Below are 13,632 nucleotides of genomic sequence, written 5' to 3' on the forward strand. Positions count from 1 at the left end.
TTAGATAAAATTAGGGCATTGCTCTTAGTTTCGAGTGTGCTTACAAATTTAATTAGAGTATGTTTTCAACATTTACTTTTGACTTTATGGTCCTACTTCTTCTTCTACCTTATCTTCTCAACTAGTTTTAAGAAAAATAAAGTAACTACCACATGGTTTGGTAGTTACAAAGTTAGTTATTCTTTGAAGGAAATAAAATCATATCTTATTACTAATTAATGGGGGAATTCTCCTTTTAAAACTTATATTCCATGATTAATTCAAGGTAAAACACATTATTAGTTTTTTTTTAGAAAAAAATATGTAATAATTGAGATTTTGTAGTTTTTGTTTTTATTTTTTTATTTTTAGGGAAAAGAAAGTAAAGATAAAACAAACACCACAACAAATTAATCCGGGATTAGCCTAGGAAAGCTAACCCCCATAATATCTTCAGAAAGCAAAGATAACAGGAAATCAGGAGGAGAAGAGAAAATAAAGACGCCCAAAGCCATCTCACGGCCCTCAGCACCAAGTCGATCTGCCACCCGATTCTGCTCCCTGAAAACATGGCAAAAGTTGATAGAATCAAAATGATACAACAAGCATGATCGAGACAAACACTACACGTTTTGATCTTGAACGATTTGATAATTCTAGACTATCTCTGGTGAGTGTACCATTGTCAGAGACTAATTATCTTCAATGGCTGCGTGCTATAAAGATTGGACTGGCAGCGAAAGGCAAACTTGATTTTGTCCTTCGTGATGATTTAAAGCCACCTCATAGTTCACTGGTTTTCTTGAAGAAATGGCAAAGATATGGCAATATAGTGGTATCTTGGCTCATAAGCTCCATGGCGAAGGATTTGGATGAATCCTTTCTCTATGTTAAGACCACAAAGGAACTCTGGCTTGAATTAGAACAGAGATTTGGAGAATTAAATGGACCATTGATTTATCAGGTCAAGAAAGATTTGGCAGCTCTTATAGAGGGAGAGTTATCAGTTTGTGTTTATTAGACAAAGATGAAGAAGCTATGGGAAGATTTGGCATTGTAGTCAAGAAGATGGTATATATGGTTGAAGTAGACCATCTAATGCAGTTTCTTATGGGATTGCATGATGGATTTGAGTAGACTCAAACTAGATATTGTTGTTGGATCCCCTTCCATTAGTAAATAAAGCATACTCCATGGGTTAAGAAAATGAAGGAACAACGAAAAAATGTTAGCAATATTAGCAGGACATTTAAAAGAAACTTGCTTCAAGCTTAAGGGTTACCGATATTGGTTTAAGCCTAGGAAAAGAGGAGTTAAGAAGGGTTTTAATCAGCATGTTAATGGAGTTCAAGAAGCAGAAATAGAGGTTGAGCAAGAACAGTCACAACAATAATTTTTCTCTAATTTTCTACAAAAGGACTTTTAAAAGTTCATGAACACCAAAACCGCAAATGACTTAACATGTTTCATAGGATTTGCAGGTAATGTTACATATTATGCAAATTTAAAATGCACAGATATAGATGCCTGGATTATAGATTCAGGAGCAAGTTCCCATATGTGCTTATAAAATCCTGATTTTCTTGCAACTTCTACTTTACCAAAGAAAAAAAGTGTTTTTACCAGATGGTAGCACAAAAATAATCACAAAGAAACGTATATTGAAATTCAATGATAAGTTTCAGTTGAGAAATATGGCATATGTCCCTACTTTTAAGTTCAACTTGCTTTCAGTAGGTCAATTGTTGCAAGAAGAAGATATTAGTATTAGCTTTTTTCCTACTCATTGCACATTGCGGGACCTAAAGACTAAGGAGATATATATTGGTAGTGGGTCACACGGATGGGGGACTCTACAAGCTTAGTAAGAGATCTATTCGACGAAATTTGTTAAAAGGTGATATTAGTGCTTTTAATGTTGTATTTATAAACATTATTGAAGATGATAATGTAGCTTGCCACTATAGATTATGACATGTTTTGTAGAAAAAAGCTTAAGCATATGCCTCGTATTAATTGTGAGAAGTCACTTGTTCCTTGTGAAGTGTGTCCATTGGCAAAGCTGCGTATAGATTGAGTTTTCCAATTAGTAATACTGTTTCTAGTTCTGTGCTTCAGCTTTTGCATACTGATATTTGGGGTCCTTACCATCTACCAGCTACAATTAATTCAAAATTTCATATTGAATATAGTTGATGACTATTCTCAAGCATTATGGACAATTTTATTGCATTCCAAAGCTTAAGTTTGCACAATGATGAATCACTTTATATTATTAGTGCAAAATCAGTTCAATGCTAAAGTCAAAATTTTAAGGAGTGATAATAATACAGAATTCATAAGCAATGCTTATCAGGATATATTATCTAGTTTTGGTATTCAATATAAAAAAAACTTATGTGTACACCCCACAACAGAATGGAGTGATAGAAAGAAAGCATAAACACCTTTTAGAGGTTGTAAGGGCACTACTTTTTCAATCAGGACTTTCAAATCAATTCTGGGAAGGAGCTATCAAGAAAGCCACCCATATCATCGATATGTTTCATGCGAAAAGCCTTCAATGGAAAATACCATTTGAACGGTTATATAAAAGAGCATCAAACTATTCACATCTCAAGATTTTTTGTTTTCTATGTTACATTTATAATCTTCAGCCACAAAAAGATAAATTTGAAGTTAGAGCACATAAAGAAATCTTCATGGGTTATGCGATAGAACAAAAAGGATATGTGGTTTATATGTGTGATACAAAATAGTTTATAACAACAATGGATGTTAAATTTCATGAAGGAATTTTTCCATTGAAAATTACTACACATTCATCCATATCCTAACCATTTGTAGCTAGTGACTGCTCACTACCTATTGCACCTATTGTTCAACCAAATTAATTACTACCAAATCCAGATCCTTTGATGCATTCTACTCCTAACCCAAAAAGTAATGTTCAATCTACTCCAATTTTGGCACCTGACTTAAATTCTACTAGAATGGACAGATAAACAAAAAACTAGGGTGGATGACAGATTTTATGGGAAACATTTGTTGAAACACCTTTCCACAGGATTTTGATTTGACAAAATTAATTAAGTGAAAGTAAATATTCTACAACACACTAAGTTTAAATGCTTTGATTTAGTGTTACTAATGTGTTTGTTCAATGTTGAGTTTATAATTTATCATAAGACATAAAGATCATAAGGCTCAAGCCCTATATGGAAATCAAGGCCCAAGTCAAACAAGCCAAAGATCACTCAGCCCGCATATCTCCAAAACGTCGCCGTTAAAGTGATGAAACGCATGCTGAGTAAAGAAGGATCGAGAAGATCCACGTAGACAACTTCGGTATGAAGCTGCTGAGCTGTCTCAACAAAACCTGCAGGACAGCTACTGACCATAAGACAGCTTCCAGACAAAGTATTTCCTCATTAGGTAAAGGTCAGAAGACACAACAAGCTGTCTGGTTGACATTACCCAAAATGGTGGAACATACTGACTCACTGACTGAAGAACAGAAGACGCTGGAATCTGATTGGCTAACGAGAACTGCTGGCAGACTCAGTGAAAGCGACCTGTAGCCGTTTGTCTCCAACGGTTATTTCGAAATTCGAAATAACCAGAAGCTCTCATAGCTCTCTATAAATAGAGCATTCAGAATCCACATTCTTCAGAGAACTTAGAGCAAGAGCCGCTACGCTGAACAAACGTATACAAAAGTTCTCCATCAAAAGCAAAGCAAAGTTCTTACACTACAAAGTCTATTCATTTGTGTAAAAGTCTAGAGTGATTGTTTTTCAATCATCTAAGGTGTTCTAGCAATTGTTGTTTAGGACAAAATCTTTATCATTTCTAGAAGTAGAAAGGAGAGGCTGGGTACTCGGTTTTAAGTACTCAGCGGAGAGATTAGGATTGAGTAGAAGTATAGAGGAAGGTACTCTTGTCATACTCAATTGCTGATATTGTAAAAGGTTTGAGGCTCTACCTTTAAAGAGCTCAGTAGAGGATTTGAAATCTCGGAGGTGTTCCGGGGACAGGACGTAGGCTTAGAAGAAGCCGAACCTGGATAAATCTGCTGAGCGAAGTATTTCTAAACCTTAACTCCTTAGTTATATTGCTTGCTTAAAACAAACTAAAACTGACCAAGTAAAAGAGGTCAAGCTGAGTTGTGCGCTACAAACGAGCAGGTTCAGGAATAGACTCTAAGTGCTATTTCCTGACCTAAGCAACGAAGCTGTCCTAGTCACTAGTTGACTAAGCCAGTGTCTTGCTGAGTGTTAAGTGCCGCTGTTTTATAAACTTTTCTTAAAGAAAAGAAATCTGCCCAAATTATCTTTAAAAAGGTAAAATAGTTCCTAACCCCCCCTTGGAACTATATTTGCAACCTTACAAGGGACCAACAACATTCAGTTAATCAAATTTGAGAATGGTGATGAGGGAATGTGTATTTTACCACAATTCACAACATCACATTAGGCCTTTCTTACTAATCTATATGTTGAACAAGAACCGAAGTCATGCAAACAAGATTCACTTGATGAGAGATGGGTAGAAGTTATATCTCAAGAACTGAAGTCATTGGAAGATAATGGTACTTGGGTACTTGCAACATTACCACCAGGAAAGAAGAGCATAGCCTCAAGATGGGTGTTTAGAAGTAAAAGGAAACCAGATGGTACAGTTGATAGGTTCAAAACAAGGCTAGTAGAAAAGGGTTATAACCAAACTCTATGCCTTGATTGCAATGAATCCTTTTCTACTTTGGCAATAATAGTTAGAATTTTTTTGGCTACTGTAGCAGCAAAATGTTGGTAGTGCATCAAATATATCTTAATAATGCCTATTTATATGGCTTTATAGAGGAAGATTTGTACATGATTCCACCTGAAGGATACACAAAAGCAGAACCAAGGCAAGTATGTAAACTTGTTAACAGTTTATATGGGTTAAAACAAGCAGGTAGACAATGGAACAATGAGATGTCTGCTAAGCTTAATCAAATTGGTTTTAAAAAAGCTATCCATTATCATTATTTTTATACTTAACAAGAGGGTACAAATTTTACTACATTGGTTCTTTATGTTGATAATTTATTAATAACAGGAACCTCAGAAGCACATGTTATAGACTTGAAGAAATTTCTACACAAGGAGTTTACTATAAAAGATCTAAGATATGTTAAGTATTTCCTAGGTGCTAAAGTTGCCAAACCAAGGGAAGGAATGATACTTTCTCAACATAAATATATTAAAGACATGTTGAATGATGTTCATAATTTTCATATGATAGAGGCAAGTATATCAAACCCTCCTCTACCATTTGGGTTTGAACCTCAGATGAATACAATATAATTGGATACCCCCGGATACATTCACAAGACTTATAGGTAGACTGCTATATTTGAGTTTTACAAGACATGATATTTGCTTTACTACATAACAACTCAATCAATATATGGTCAGTCCTCAACAACATCATCTTGATGCAGCATTGCACATTCTCATGAGCTTAAATGGATCTTCAGCTGAAGCAAAGTATAGAAGCTTAGCAACTACATCTTATGAGCTTAAATGGATTTCATTTATGCTGCAAACATTTCAGATTGAAGTTCCAAAGCATATCCCACTATACTGTGACAATACTTCTGTCATTGCTATAACATCCAATCTAGTTGATCATGAGAAGACAAAGCATTTTGAAATCGATATTCATTTCATAAGCATTGGGGTTTAGTGTCATGTAGTCAATTGTTGTAGGATATAAACCAGCTGTAAATGAATTGTTCTTTTATATCATTTATTTTAATAAGATATAATATGTTTAAACTATATGAAAGGCATTAATCTTTTGTAAGAAAAGTAATCCCAAGTTGATTTAAGTAGTTATAAAGTGTTCATACAAGCATGCAGTGAGACTATACTTTATAATAGACCAATAAACTTAAAATCAACCTAAGTCAAGTAGTGTGTTAAAGAGGTTGACATATTATTGTTGAGACTTGAATGTAACAGTGTTTTCTATCGTGACAGAGAGCTGATCTCACAAGCTTTAGATATGGAGATATCTAGACATTTACATGGATCCGGTGAAGGAGTTCATTAGGATTGGGAGCCGACTTGAGATAACAGTATGGATAGATTTATCTAAGTGTCAATTGTTCATCACATTGTTATTAGTAGGTATAAGTAATCCTCATACTCAAAGGAATATTAATTAGTGATTCTGGATTATGGAGTGTGATACTTTGACTCTGTTCAAACACGATCCATAACAGGGAGGATCATGGGGTGTGTGCGGGCGGGCATTGGGTATCACACGAAGTCATTGCAGAATAGTTAATATTGGATTGAGCATTCGTCACTCCTGATAAATGGGAGATATATCCAGGATCACTTGTGGAAGACTTGACTCTAAATCCTTGCAATGTGATAGATTAAGAGTTGAAATGGAGATTTCACTTAATCTTTCCATTCAGAGTTAACTCTACCTGAACAAGTAAAATGAACGTCTCGCTATATGTGACTTGACACTATCCATGGTCATAAGATTCGTTCGAGGATATAGATGGTGAAGGATCGAATTATACTGGACCTAATACGGAAAGATCAACGACGGAATCAACATGTCTTCTTATAGCTTTGGGGGAATGTTTACGGTTCTGCTATTCACAGTCCGCGCACTCATTCCGATATACAAAAGGTTGAATGTAATTTTGGAAATTAATTCAATAGGTGTATACGGCTAGTAGCAATAAAAACCTAATGGGTCACACATAAGACTTGGAACCAAAAGATAACATAATAGTAATTAATGAATGGAGGATTAAAATTATTTAATTAAGTATATTAGGGGACCAAATTTTTGATGCAAATATATATATATATATATTTTTGTTAATTTATTTAGATAATTATAATTAGATTATAACTGTGGTTAAATTAATTATAGGATAAATAAGTTATGAGATTTAATTTGATTATATCTCTAACTAATAATAATTGATAATATCCTATCTAAAATAAATATATATATTGTGAATAATTAATTAATTTAGATAATTATAATTGGATTATAATTATGGTTAAATTAATTATGAGATAATATTAGTTAGGTGATTTAATTTAATTATATCCCTAATTATTATCTTATAAATAATTCGGGATATAATTTAATTATGAGATAATATTAGTTAGGTGATATAATTCGGAGTGGCTTGGCTTATGTACTCTACGTTCGGTTGTTCAAGACAGTATTCGATCTATTCACTGGGGTAGAGAGGATATTGATTTTTGCACATGGCAACCTTCTACGAAGGGTATTTTCTCTGCCAAAGAGTACTATTCGGTTCTCAGTCCTAGTTCCTCCTCGGTGGACTGGTATAAATTTGTTTGGAATGCTCACACTCCCCCTTCTCGTTCCTTCACTTTCTGGAGAGTTTTGCATGGACGAGTTCCAACTCATGACCTCCTGCAGCGTCTAGGATTCTCCATTGCCTCTCGTTGTGCTCTATGTGGTAGGAATACTGAGTCCATTAACCACCTATTCATTAGCTGTTCTTTTGCAGATTCTCTTTGGAGGGCCATTGAGATTCATTTTGACTGCTCTTTACCTCATCATTCCCAATTCATCCACTTCTTCAGCACTCTTCATAGCATTCATTTTAGCTCACAGGTGTCGATGATCTGGCGTGTTGCCGCTGTCACTTGCATCTGGTTAATCTGGCATTGCAGGAATGAAGCAATCTTTAAGGAAGTTTCTCCTTCTATTCAGCACTCGAAGACCACCCTCTTTCGAATGATTCGGGAGTCCTTGGCCACTTCTAAAGGTTTTTGCTCTTCTCCGAGAGATGCTGCTATCTTATCCCGCCTTCTGGCTTCTCCTAGGCCGCCTCCTGCTCCCAATATTATTACGGTCCATTTGCTTAAACCTCCTCTGGGCTGGGTTAAAGTCAATGTGGACGGCTCTGCTTTTGGCACTCCTGGTGAGGCAGGAGCAGGTGGCATTTTTCGCAACTATCGTGGCTTTCCCACAGGTTGTTTTGCTTTTTCTACCCCTCCTTCTTTTGCTTATATGGCTGAATTAAGAGCCGCTATTTTCGCAATTGAACTTGCTTGGGAGAAAAATTGGCATCAGCTTTGGGTTGAGTCAGACTCAATGTACGTAGTTAATCTGCTTAGACACCGCTCCATGGATGTTCCTTGGAGTATTCGGCAAGAGTGGTTGTAATGTCTCAGCATTTGCTCTAGAATGAACATTATCTTTTCACACATCTTTAGCGAAGGAAATAGAGTTGCTGATGCACTGGCAAAGTTTGGAGTCTCTTCCTCCGTGATCAATTGGTGGCCTTCAGCTCTTGCTTTTTGCCATAGGTTTATCAATGATGACATTTGTAATATTTCACAATTGCGTTTTTCTTGACTTTTCCTATCTTTTCTCCTCCCCCTTTCTTTTGTTTGTTCTCCTTCCTCTTCTCTTGTTCAAACACTCACTTTTTTCTTTTATTTATATATTGCGGGTTTGTCAGTTCTTGGGCCATGGGTGCTCACCCCGCCCAAGTTCTGTCTCGTCCCAATTTCTATAAAAAAATAAATATTATTTATATTATATTTAGATATAATTATAGATAATGTTAATATTAACTAAATAAGAGAGCTATTTTGAATAGTGGATTACTAAACCTAGCCACTAATTTATACTTCTAGCCCCGTGAATAGACCGAACTACCCTTTGCACTAAATTTAAAAAAACTCAAAACCTCTTAAGAACCCTATACGATTTTTGCTCAAATCCGGACAAATTAGTGAACCGAATCATGGATGGTGACAGAAACAAGCTAAAGTGGTAAGATTTACCGCTTTATTTCGTTGATTTTTACATCGAACTGAATTTGTGGGGGGTTTTTATGTATTCGTCGGAATCGCAGTCGGGCGTATGAGAATCACGCCTGACCTGCGGTTCGGGCGTATGAGTATCACGCCCGACCAGTGGTGCGGGCGTGATAGCCACATGCCCGCACCAATGGTAGGGCGTGATACGCATACGCCTGAACCGCAGGTCGGGCGTGATGCTCATACGCCCGCACCACTGATAGGGCGTGATGTTCATATGCCCGACCAGTGGTTCGGGCGTGATTCCCTTACGCCCACGTTGTTTTTTTTATAAAAATTTATATTATTTAAAATTTTAGTAATTTAGTGTAATTTTATAATTTTAGTTTAATTTTAGTATAAATTTAGTATAGTATTAGCATAATTTTTACAATTTTATTAATTTAGGGTAATTTTATAAATTTAGTATAAATTTAGTATAACTTTAGTATAACTTTAGTATAATTTATTATAATTTTATAATTATAGTATAATTACAATTATTTACAATTGTATTAATTTAGTAGTATTTTAGCATAATTTTATAAATTTAGTATAATTTACATTATTTACAATTTTATTAATTTAGTATAATTTTTTTTTGTAGACGGAGCGGCCTACTAGGGGTGGGAAATCCATCCCGTCATCTGCTCGTCGTCTAGATATGGACGGCGAGGATGATACACCACGTCATACGAGATTGCGTGGTATTGATATATCCGGTCGTAGGTGGAGAGGGGCTGCGACGGACCAGTTGAGGAGGGGACCGATTGTGGAGCAGCCCGATATTGATGGATCGGAGGGGGCGACCGATTTTGATGACAGAGAGCCTGATAGGGGTTCTTTTCAGGACTACCTGGATGTGGCAGCCCGGGTAGTGCGACAGTCTGCAGTTGCACATGATCGCGAGGTTGAGGATAGCGATGAGGAGCCGACCCCGGGGAGACAGCCGACCCAGCGCGTAGGAGGTCGTTTTGCGAGTACATATATTTTTTATAATTTTAGTATAATTTTAGTACAATTTTAGTATATTAGTATATTTTAGTATATTTATAATTTTAGTATAATTTTAGTATAATTTAGTATAATTTTAGTATATTTTAGTATAATTTAGTATATTTTAGTATATTTTAGTATTTTAGTATAATTTTAGTATAATTTAGTATAATTTAGTATATTTTAGTATAATTTAGTATAATTTAGTATATTTTAGTATAATTTAGTATATTTTAGTATATTTTAGTATTTTAGTATAATTTTAGTATATTTTAGTATAATTTTATAACTTTCAGGGACAAGCAAACGTTCCAAAGCTAGTGAGGACGAGAGCTGGCTAGTTACTGCACCGGTGGATGGTGGCCCCGTTGATGGTTCCGTGATTCCTAGTTTTCTAGGACATGTTGCCTCACGGATGTTGGGAGGATAGATTCGGTCGTTTCTGACATGCTACAACAGATCATCAGCATGACGAGATTTATGTCAGTGGTTTTCTGGTGCGTCACCCGAGGTAAGAATAATATAGTGTGTCAACATTTATTGTAATTTGTATTTTTAACTATAAACATAAAAAACATTCAGTAATTGTATAAATTGTATATGTGTCATTTTACAGCTGAGGGAGATGATCGAGAGGACTGGTTTGTCTCACCTTCCACATGCCATGTTTAAGAACCTCGACACTCCGCTGTTGACTGCGTTCGTGGAGCGGTGGCAGCCCGATACGAACTCCTTCCACATGCCGTTCGGGGAGATGACTATCCAGCTGCATGATGTGTGGCAGATTCTTCGGATCCCGATCGACGGTCCGATGGTGTCCGAGTCTCCCCCTACTGACGGGCTTCATGCCATGTGCATGATGATGTTTGGGGTGAGTCAGGCTGAGCTTCTGTTGCTGACCCGACATTTATGGGGTGGTGGAGGTGTATTTGTTGGGGCTGTACACGGGCTTCTCACCGAGGGTAGGGATGACGCTACTCGGGCCACAGCGTGGATGTGGCTTATGCTTGGATCCACTCTGTTTGTTGACAAGAGTGGAGATAGGATTAGGCCGGCCCATCTTGCTGAGGTTTACAGCGGTGTCAGCGGGGCAGCTGGACTATCATGGGGGTCTGCTACACTTGCCATGTTGTACCGGCAGCTGGGGATAGCGAGCAGAGGAGACTGTTCAGGTATATGCGGATGTTTGACCATACTGCAGGCATGGATATACGAGTATTTTCCGGTGTTCCAGCCGCATAGAGGAGCTCACTTGATCCCAGCTGACCATGCCCGTGCACTGAGATGGGAGGTCGGGGTACCAGGCAAGACGACCGCCCGACTAGATACCATACGCGGGCAGTTGGACCGTATGACGGCGGCAGAGGTATTTTATAAAATTTTAGAATTAATGTAAGTATTATTTATAGTATATTATTATTTTTTATTGAGTATTTTTTTTTTTCAGGTGACGTGGTTGCCTTATGGTCCTGTCCCCGATGATGATCGGCTTCGAGTGTCATACGCCGGTTGGATACGGTGTAGAGACATCGTCGAGCTGTATATGCCCGATCGAGCGCTGCGACAGGTCGGATATACTCAGCCTATCCCAGCTGAGCGTATTAGACCTGATAAAGTAGTACGACCATGGAGATCTATAGCGTATAAGCTCACGCATTCCTTAGTCACAGTTGAGGATACCTGGCGGAGATTTCCATCGGCTCGGGGCATTGATCGGAGGAGATGCCGACCAGTTGGATACGATCCCACTGCCTATGATCCTGCTTATATGGACTGGTATAGGCGATATTCGCATCCCCATCTCCTTCATGCACCACAGGCTGGACCGGTACAGCATGCTCGCGCCAACAGCGAATTTGTAAGTTTATTATTATTTAATATTATTATTTAGTATTAGTTTATATGTGTTTAATTTTTAATATTTATTTATTAATTTTTTTTTACAGTGGGTTAGCTGGTTGTGGCGTGTCACCCAACTATCGGCTACCCACCGATCTGACGAGGATGTTCCACGCATTAAGAGGGAGATGGATGAGTTTATGGATGCGTGGCGTCGGGCGAGCTGAATTTTTGTTGTAGAAATTCATACATTTTAACACTTTTTGTTGTAGATATTATATTTACTCTTTTACGTTTATAAATGTTTATGTTTATTAATGTTTATTTTAATTTTTATGTTTTTAAATTTTATTTGTTAAGTACAATTCTGTAGTTACGGGCTTAACGGCCTATTTACGGGTTTAACGGCCTATTTACGGGTTTAACGAACTATTTACGGGGTTAAAAAGCTATTTTTTTTGCCAATCCGACACGCGGGCGTGTGGATATCACGCCTCACCGCGTGGTCGGATGTGATAGACACACGCCTCACCGAGTGGTCGGACGTGACAGCCAACTGCTCGACCTTGCGGTGAGGCGTGGGGCTATCACGCCCGACCACACGGTGAGGCGTGATACGCATACACCCGACCACGCGGTGAGGCGTGATATCCACACGCCCGCGTATCGGATTGGCAAAAAAAAATAGAAATTCCCCTCCCCAAAACCCATGAAAGGGCATTTTCGTCCTTTCACGGGGCTAGGGGTGGGAATTTGGGGTTGGGTTTAACAACACCCTTTTGAATATGACTCTAATTAAGTGGTCTAATTCAATCTAACTAGGGTTTAGAATCAAAAGGCTATAAATACCCCCTTATAGATGAATTTCGGCCTAGACAATAATATTCCAAAGGTTGGAAATTTCGGCCATGAATATATTCCTACTGTAGGAATTTCGGCCAACACAGTATTAAGGAAGAAAATAATTCGCTCGTCTCCATTCGATTAATTTCTATCTATGTTTCTCTTTCCTTGATCTTGTGTTGATTTATTAGAGGCAATCTCATTTGATTGCTATTTATCGGTTGTATTCTAATCGTTTACTTGTTTGTTTTTGTTTGTGTTCGTGAAACTCGGGATTAAGAGTTGTGGGCACTTCGTTTGCAACTGTAGATAGATCGTCAATAAAGGTATTTCGTTCTATCCCTCTTTATATGAAATAACGCTTAACGGATCTTGGGTTAAAGGAAATAGGTAAAATTTTATATTTTCGATGCGCCCGTGTTTGCCTATTTTCCTTCAATAAGGGACCAAGAACAAGGATTCATTGCAACACCACATGTTTCATCAACACAACAGCTAACTGATATTTTCTTTAAGGTGATGACTAGAGGACAAATCAACATATTATTATGCAAACTTGGCGTTGTTACAGTTACATCAAGTTTGAGGAGGGGATGTTAAGAAAACAGTTAAAATTGTTAACTATAGCTTAACCATATGACGCAATGGCATTTTATAATTCCGGACAAGTTGTCGAGTTTCAGAAGTTGCAGTCAAATTAAAGAATTTAGTATTAATTGTATTTTACTGTTTTTTCAGGATAAGTTTTTGCCTATTTAAAGACTCGTCTTCATTGTAAGAAGGGCATCTTTTGATTAATGAAATTGTGAGTTTTCACATTCCCAAAGTTTTTGTTGAATTTTGAAGGTTTCAATCGGAAATCATGCATGATTCAATGATTCAGAGCAAATTCTGTTTATTCCTGCTGCATCAATTTGGTATTAGAGCCTAACCATATTCAATATGCCCCCAAAGAGACGAGTTGTGGAGGAAGTGTATGGTCGTGAGGATCTATAACAGATTGAACAAAGGTTTGGATAGTGGGTTGATCAAGTGATAGATCGACGGATGGACACTATGGATCAACTGACACGGATAATGGAGGGTTTGTTTATGCCTCATAAATGAA

Source organism: Euphorbia lathyris, chromosome 1 (genome assembly GCF_963576675.1).
Source record: "Euphorbia lathyris chromosome 1, ddEupLath1.1, whole genome shotgun sequence".
Lineage (NCBI taxonomy): Eukaryota > Viridiplantae > Streptophyta > Magnoliopsida > Malpighiales > Euphorbiaceae > Euphorbia > Euphorbia lathyris.